This window comes from Octodon degus, unplaced genomic scaffold (genome assembly GCF_000260255.1).
Source record: "Octodon degus isolate 3935 unplaced genomic scaffold, OctDeg1.0 scaffold00012, whole genome shotgun sequence".
Lineage (NCBI taxonomy): Eukaryota > Metazoa > Chordata > Mammalia > Rodentia > Octodontidae > Octodon > Octodon degus.
The window spans coordinates 112994-120368 of NW_004524588.1; positions in this window are offsets into that span (position 1 = coordinate 112994).

A 7375-nucleotide genomic window follows, 5' to 3' on the forward strand; every position below is an offset into this window, starting at 1 on the left:
AGAGAGAGAGAGAGAGAGAGAGAGAGAGAGAGAGAGAGAGAGAAAGACTGGTCTAGGGACCATATAAAGGATTAAGTTCTGTTGTTATGTGCACCCAACTGTCCACAATGGATGTAATTTTTTATATTTATTTATTTAGTCTTTTTAAAACAGTGTTTGAGGATTAAAACGCACGCCAGCAAGTGCAGGGGCTGGGGTTCGATCCCAGGGCTTGCCCTGCCGGCCCTCCCCCAAGGCAAGCTGAGATGGCAGTTGACACTGGGAGCAAGCCTGTAATCCCAGCTCTTGGGAGGCTGAAAACAGGAGAATCACTGTGAGTCTAATCTAGTAGTGAGACCCTGAACACCCTGTAGACCCTTCCCTAAAATACAAAAAGAAAAAAAAAAGGTTTGAAATCAGGCGTGGCTGCACACATCTGCAAGCCTACCATCTCATAGCGAGTTCAAGGCTGGGCTGGCCCACTTAGGGAGAATTTGTCTCAGCAAACAAAAGAAATAGAGATTCGAGATGCTGTTCAGGCCGACCTCGAACTCAGGTATGCTCCTGTCTCTGCCTCCCAGGGGCTAGAATTACAGGCATGTGCCACCATGCCCAGCTTGGATGTAATTATTATGTATTGCAACTATGTACTTAAAATTTTTTTAAAAATATGAAATACTGGACTACAGCAGCCCCTGTCTTCTACCTTTGTTATTAAAGCCTCAAGTGTCTGCTTTTATTAAAGTACAATTCCCTGGGGCACAGTGCCTGCCTGGCAAACATGAGGTCCTGGGTTTGATTTCCAGTCCCTCACCCCCGCAAAAAAAAAAAAAAAAAAAAAAAATCTGTAAAACATATCTACAATATAGACAAAACTAAGCTTCATTATTGAAATAAGAAAATATATTTACAAACCCTTTTTAATTTATCCCAATGTTTTCAATTTCTTAACTTATCCTAATGCTTGAAAATCCATAAATTCATGTATTAAATCATGTATTTTATGATTTTCATACTTTATTTTCAAATTGAAGATGGTTTTGTTTACCATTTACTCATTTTAACTTAGATCCAAACACGGTACAGCTAAATCTTTTAAGGAATTTTACAACCAGTTGAGAAGGATAATTGAAGATTACCATTTTAAGTGCTACTTTTTTACACTGCAAACAATTTTAGTTTAAAGCTACCTTAGCCCAGCAGCTGGGATGTATAGCTCAGCAGTAGAGCAGTTGGAAGCCCCGGGTACTGTCCTTGGTATGGAAAACAAAAAATGAAAACCAACTACAAGTATCTTAGCACAGTGGCAGTGTCTACAGTTTGTAAAAAATAGTTGAACTAGACTTGGTGGCCCATACCTGTAGTCAGAACACTGAAAGTCTGAGGCTGAAAGATCACAAGTTCACGCATAACACAAGCAGTTTTGCAGTTTAGCAAGACTCTGTCACAAGAGGGCCGGCCAAATAGTTTAGTGGATTAAAGCACCTACAAACAGGCTCAGGGGTCTGGTTCGATCTCGAGCCCCCTGTGTGTGTGGTGGTGCCTGTAATCCCAGCTCTTGGCGGGGATTGTAAACAGGCAGATCACAAATCCAATCTAGTAGTGAAACCCTAAACACCCTGTAGACCCTTCCCTAAAATACAGAAAGAAAAAAAGTAAAAACAAACATACTCTGTTACAAAATTAAAAGTAAAAATGGACTGAAGGACTAGGCCAGTGTGAAGGTCCCGGGTTTAAGGTCCAGTGCATGGCCACGATCGCTACTGTAATAACAATGATGATGAGGAAATTAATAATTTGGACTTGAATTTCTGATTATTTAGAAGTAAAAGTTTGGCTTTTCTACCACTAACCTTGTTAGGGTTTGTGTGAAAGCCTAATGCAGTCATGGGGTGGCCTCTGGAGTTTATGATAGATGATTGTGGGCGTGGATGCTGCACCTGCCCTGGAGCAGGTAATTTGCATTACAACCTAGGGAGGGAAGAGAGGGTAGCTACCTGCCAGAGCTGGCCAATCCCTTTGCTCTCTTGCTCTTTGCAGTGTGCTGCTTTGCCTTGGAGCCAGCTTAGTATAGACTGAAACCTGCAGTAACTGTGAGCTAAATAAACCTTTCCTTCCTTCATTTTGAGTGTCAGGTATTTGTCCCAGCAAGGAGAGAAGAGTAACTGAGACAAAACTTTATTTTATTTTATTGATTGATTGATTGATTAATGTCTTTTTGAGACAGGATATCAACATGCAGTTCAGGATGGCTTTACACTCACTTTGTAGCCCAGACTGCTCTCCAACACACAGTGATCTTTTTGCCTCAGCCTCCCAAGTGCTGGGATTATAGACATGCAGCACAACACCCAGCTACCACTAAGCTTTTTAAAATGCTAGTACTTAACATTAGAATTTAAACTCTGTGGGCTGGTGAGATAGCTCAGTGGACCAAATGCCTGTTGAGGCAAGTGGAGAGATGGGGTTTGTTCCCCACATGCCCTGCTGGCCCTGCTCCCATGGAGACAAGGCGCCGTGGCCAACCCTGTAATCCCAGTGCTGAGGATGCTAACAAAAAAAAGGGATCATTTTGAGTCTGAGCTGCATAGTATAGTAAGACCCTGTACCAAATATGTTAAAAAAAAAAAAATCTAAATCTAAACCAAGAGTGATTAGAAGCTGGGACAGGAAGATCATAAATTCCTGCCCTGCCTGGGAAATTTTTGATGCAGCAAAATTCTGTGTCAAAATAAAAAAACAATACTGGGCATGGTGGCTGCTATGTCTAGATGTCCCCTCAAAGCTTCATGCAGTTATGGGAAGCAGGCTCACAGAGGCAGCTGGATCAAGAATTTGTGGGATTGATTCATGGTCCAAAGATGGGATTAAGTTTGTGAGTCCTCTACCTGCCCTAAAATGGGTAGCCTGTGTACATAATTAGTGACAGAAAGAGGCCCTTTCTTCTTTTTCTCTCTTGTTGCTTTTGCTGTCTTCTGCCACCACAATCTACTGCCCCTTAGTCATGTGTCACCTTGCCTAGGAGCCAGCAGATTATGGACTGAAAGCTTTATAAACTATAAGCTTAATAAGCCTTTTCTGCATTAACTTTGGGTGTCTATCAGGGCTGATCAGTTCTTGACCTGCCTATTGAGGAGTATGACTAAGAATAAGAAAGAAACACAGAGGGACACACTTTCAAAGGACATGAAGGTCTGGGAGGTCAGTGCCTCAGGATGGGCAGACACAATGTTACTCTGGATAACCACCACTTAATTAATGGGTGTGCACAATAATCTGAGAGATTATCAGATGACTCAGGAGTGGCAATGATGCTTTGCTGAGATGATCTTATGCTGATGAGGATGACTTCAGATGATTTGCAGGGCAGCAGTGATTTTAGGCTAATGAGAATATTTATGTCAATGGGGACAGTGGGGAGAGATGGCAAGGTTAAAAAGGAGTTTATCCTTTCCCCAAGGTGAAACCCTATTTTTACTATGACTAGGTTCTCTAGGAACCAGGATGTCTTTAGATTATGTAATATTTCCATGGAACGTCCCAACATCTTGGAATTATTCAGGTCTCCACTGTGATAGGAAGCATATGGGATTATGTTCCTGAATAACATTACTGGCCTGTGTGGCAAGGCACCAGGCCTTGGACAAGCCCTAATCACAGTTTAATTATGAGGTAATTTTTTCCCCAAAAATTATATAGAATGCTTCTCAACAGGTACTCAATATTTTTTCTTAACAACAAGCTAAGTAAGACAGTAGCACACAAAAAAATCCTAGCACTTGGGGCTGAGTCAAAACAATTCTAAGAGTTGAAAGGCTAGTCCAAAGTACATAGACAGGAACTAATTAAAAGGGGTTAGGAGATGTTTCTCAGTGGGAAGGTCCTGGGCTTGTTCCCCAGTAAAAAAAAATCTGAACTGGGTATGATAAGTGCATACTTATAATCCAAGCACTCTGGGGGGCAGTGGCAGGAAGATCTCAAGTTCCCACTCAGCCTGCGCAATTTAGCAACTTGAGAAACTTTCAAAATAAAAAGGACTGGTGACATAGCTCAGTATGAAGGTCCTGCATCCAACTCTTAGGTAATAGTAGTTTTAGGAGAGCAAGAGTAAGAGCAAGAGCAAGAGCAAGAGAGTGAGAGAACGAGAGAGAGAGAGAAAGAGAGAGAGAGAAAGAGCGAGAGAGAGAGACAGAGAGAGAGAAAGAGCGAGAGAGAGAGAGAAAGAGCGAGAGCAAGAGAGACAGAGAGAGAGATATAAAATCTGTCAATTACAAAGTTTGCTTTTCACCTTTATTCCCAGCAAAGCATCTAAAATGTTATAAAAGTCAATTTTATAAATTAACACATTTAATCAAATGAAATGTTTCAAAATTTCCCTTTCAATCAGACAGATAGTGTATTAAAAACCCTCACATTTTATCAAATATCCATTTCAACTTTTTCTTATAATCTTTTAGGTGTTTTTTTTTTTTTTAAGAGTTACTTTTTTTCTAATCATTTATGAATATTTTCTAACAAAGAATTCCAAAGACAAGTATGATAACTCCTTGTGATGACTTAATATTAAACTAACGTGAAAAATTACTCATATAAGACTGCAAGCAGGCTTGGTGTACCATCAGTAAACCATCAATAGACTGAGAGTACCCAGAATAGACTTACAAAGTAAATCAAAGTAAAGGTCAAAATGTTTCTAACTGTACAAAGTGTCACTGTGGTAGTCAAGACCACAGCAATGCAGATGTATGTTAAATAGAAACTAAACAATGCTCCTAGAAAGAATGTATGTTGAGTAATGGTCACACTATCCCTCAAGATGCTCTTCTGTGTTAGATGACACATTCATTTGCCAAACAGGATGTGGTTTGTTGCTTTAGAAACCCCTTGCTTCCTGGGTATGGGGTCCTTGATGAGTCTTCCTGGGGATGAGGTGGTGAGAGCTGACTGACGGCCCTGAGCTCAATAATAAAAGGGCTGAGCTCTTTTAATTTCCAATTTGGCCTATCTGGTTCCTATGCTGAGTGACCCATAACATTTGGGGACTTGCCCAGGATCCCTTTTATTTAGGATCAATCACAGCAACCAAAGTTTTCAGAAACCATTTCCCCAGGGAGACTTTCTGGCCCCAGGCCCATCTCTGAAAACTCAAATATTCTATCATTTGACCCCACCAGACTGAGCCACCTGGGAGATCATACCAGTAAGATATCTGTATCTATTCTGTTGGGGAACCCCTCTGGAAGTCCTGCGAGGTGTTAGACGCAATGATAGCCACTCCTTGATGGTGGATTGGAGTCTTAGGTCTGTTTTTGTTTCATTTTTGTGTGTTTTGGCCGAATGTCATTTGTCTGCCTACTAAATATGTGTCAGTCTGCTTTTGCTCCTATGTTACCCCTGAATGTGTTCTTGACCATTTTCAGGATTTCAGACAACCAATCTTAGGATCCCCATGGGCAAGATGCTCCTGAAGCCCTCAAGATGCTCCAAAAAGGCCCTCCTGAGCTCTGTGCCTTTGAGCCACTTCTGGGTGGTTTTTGGTGCCACAGGCTGATTTTAGCTAATTGCCCCAAAGTGGCTGAAGGAACAGAATGCCGTGGTGTGGAAAGAAATAACAGACCTTCCTCTGACCTAGGTAAGGTTTGATTGGCTTTTGTTCTTCTCTTAAGGCTGGTGTTGATGGGCCCTAACTTCTAGACATGGAAGTTGTGTCAATCTATCTCAGATGAATATTCCTGAGATACTATTGACACGTTGTTCATCTCACTGAAAGATAAATATTCATGGATTCATTTTCTCTAAGGCTGGAGGCCCGATGAGGTTTGTTTTTTGTGGCAGGGGAATCTCTGTGTTGCCTTACCAGGCAGCCTATGGAAATGTTGGCAGTAACCCTGCATTTGTTTTAGTTTGCAATCCAGCTGAGAGTCTAAATTAGTAAAGAAAAAGAGGTTGGAAAACATAAAATAAAAGAAAGAAAAAGAAAAAGAAAACCAAATTTTTCCCAGGATGTTGTTGTCCATTAGTTTGCTTGTTTGAATCGTTTCTTCTCTGTCTCCAACGCTCCCGTGTCCACACCTGTGCTCGGGCCAGGGGGTAACCACTGAGTCCATAGCTTGGGCTAGGGCAATGACATTAGTTCTGTCCTTCTTTCCCTTCTTGCCTTTTGGAACAGTTGACCTGGGAGTGCAGACCTACCTAAGTTACCCAGTTGCATTGTGGTTATTGCTGTTGTATCAAATTACACAAGTCTTGGGATTCTACTGTGTGGATCAAGAGGAGACACTGCTGGGACCTTTGTTATGACCAGAACAGTACAGAGCAAACTGACTGCCCTGGGCTGCATGATTCTGAGCTTTGATGGGTCCCGGGGTGAATGTGAGGAATGCTTTTGGGATTTCTATTGTCTCATCCTGGGCACTGGGGTATGCAGGGGAGCCTCAGCCATGGGTGCTGCAGCTGCTGCTTCTGCTTCATCTTCTGGGTTTTCTCTCCCTCTCTCTACCTCTTCCTCTCACTGTTAAGCTGATGACAGGGTAACAACAGCCCATGGAGCTCACTAGCTCACCTCACAGGCCCTTATCTGTCATGCCCTTTCTAGGGAGGTTTACTGCTCATCTCTCCCTGCCCCCCAGCCTCCTCGGCAGCTGCTTTCCTACTGTGGCCTCAAGGAGGCGATTCTGAGCCCCCTCCCCCAGCCTGTGCTTCTGGTTATCTGCTGCAAACTGCAAAAGTAAAAAGTCTGCAGGAATAAGTTACTGCTTCATAGTAAAGAAAGTACAAAATAAAAACATAAACAGGAAAAAAACAAAAAACTGTTTCATCATAATTTAACTTGGCCAGGAGTGAGACGACCGAGACCGCGGGATCCTGAACAGACCCAGACCATAGGCCCTGCGAGTGAGTGAGATGACCTGGGGTTCTCCGGATCCTGAATAGACCCAGAGCGCAGGCCCAGAGAATGAGTGAGATGACCCCTGGCCCGTGGATCCTCATTCGACTCAGAGTGCAGGCCCAGCACAGAAACCTTCAGCAGAACTCCCTGCAAAGAGACTAAAGGCAAGATCCACCCAGCTGATTCAGGAGCAGAACATCTTGCCAGAGAGACACAAAGTGTTCAGCTCTAACGGCTGCAGCAGAAAGAAGTGGAGCACAGCAGCCAGATCCAAACAACACCCACCTGGAGGAATCTGAAATTCGTAGATCCGGACCTGGTGCTAAGGTAATAACTCTATCTAAGCTCTACACCAAAGGTCAGAAGAGAGTGGTATACAAAATGACAAAGAGAAGGAACAAAATGCAGTATCAGGCCCTGAGTCCACAACACGAGCACTGAGGAAACTGGAAATCACACAGCAGATATCTCTGAAATAATAGCATTGACAGTAAAGAATCAACTGCA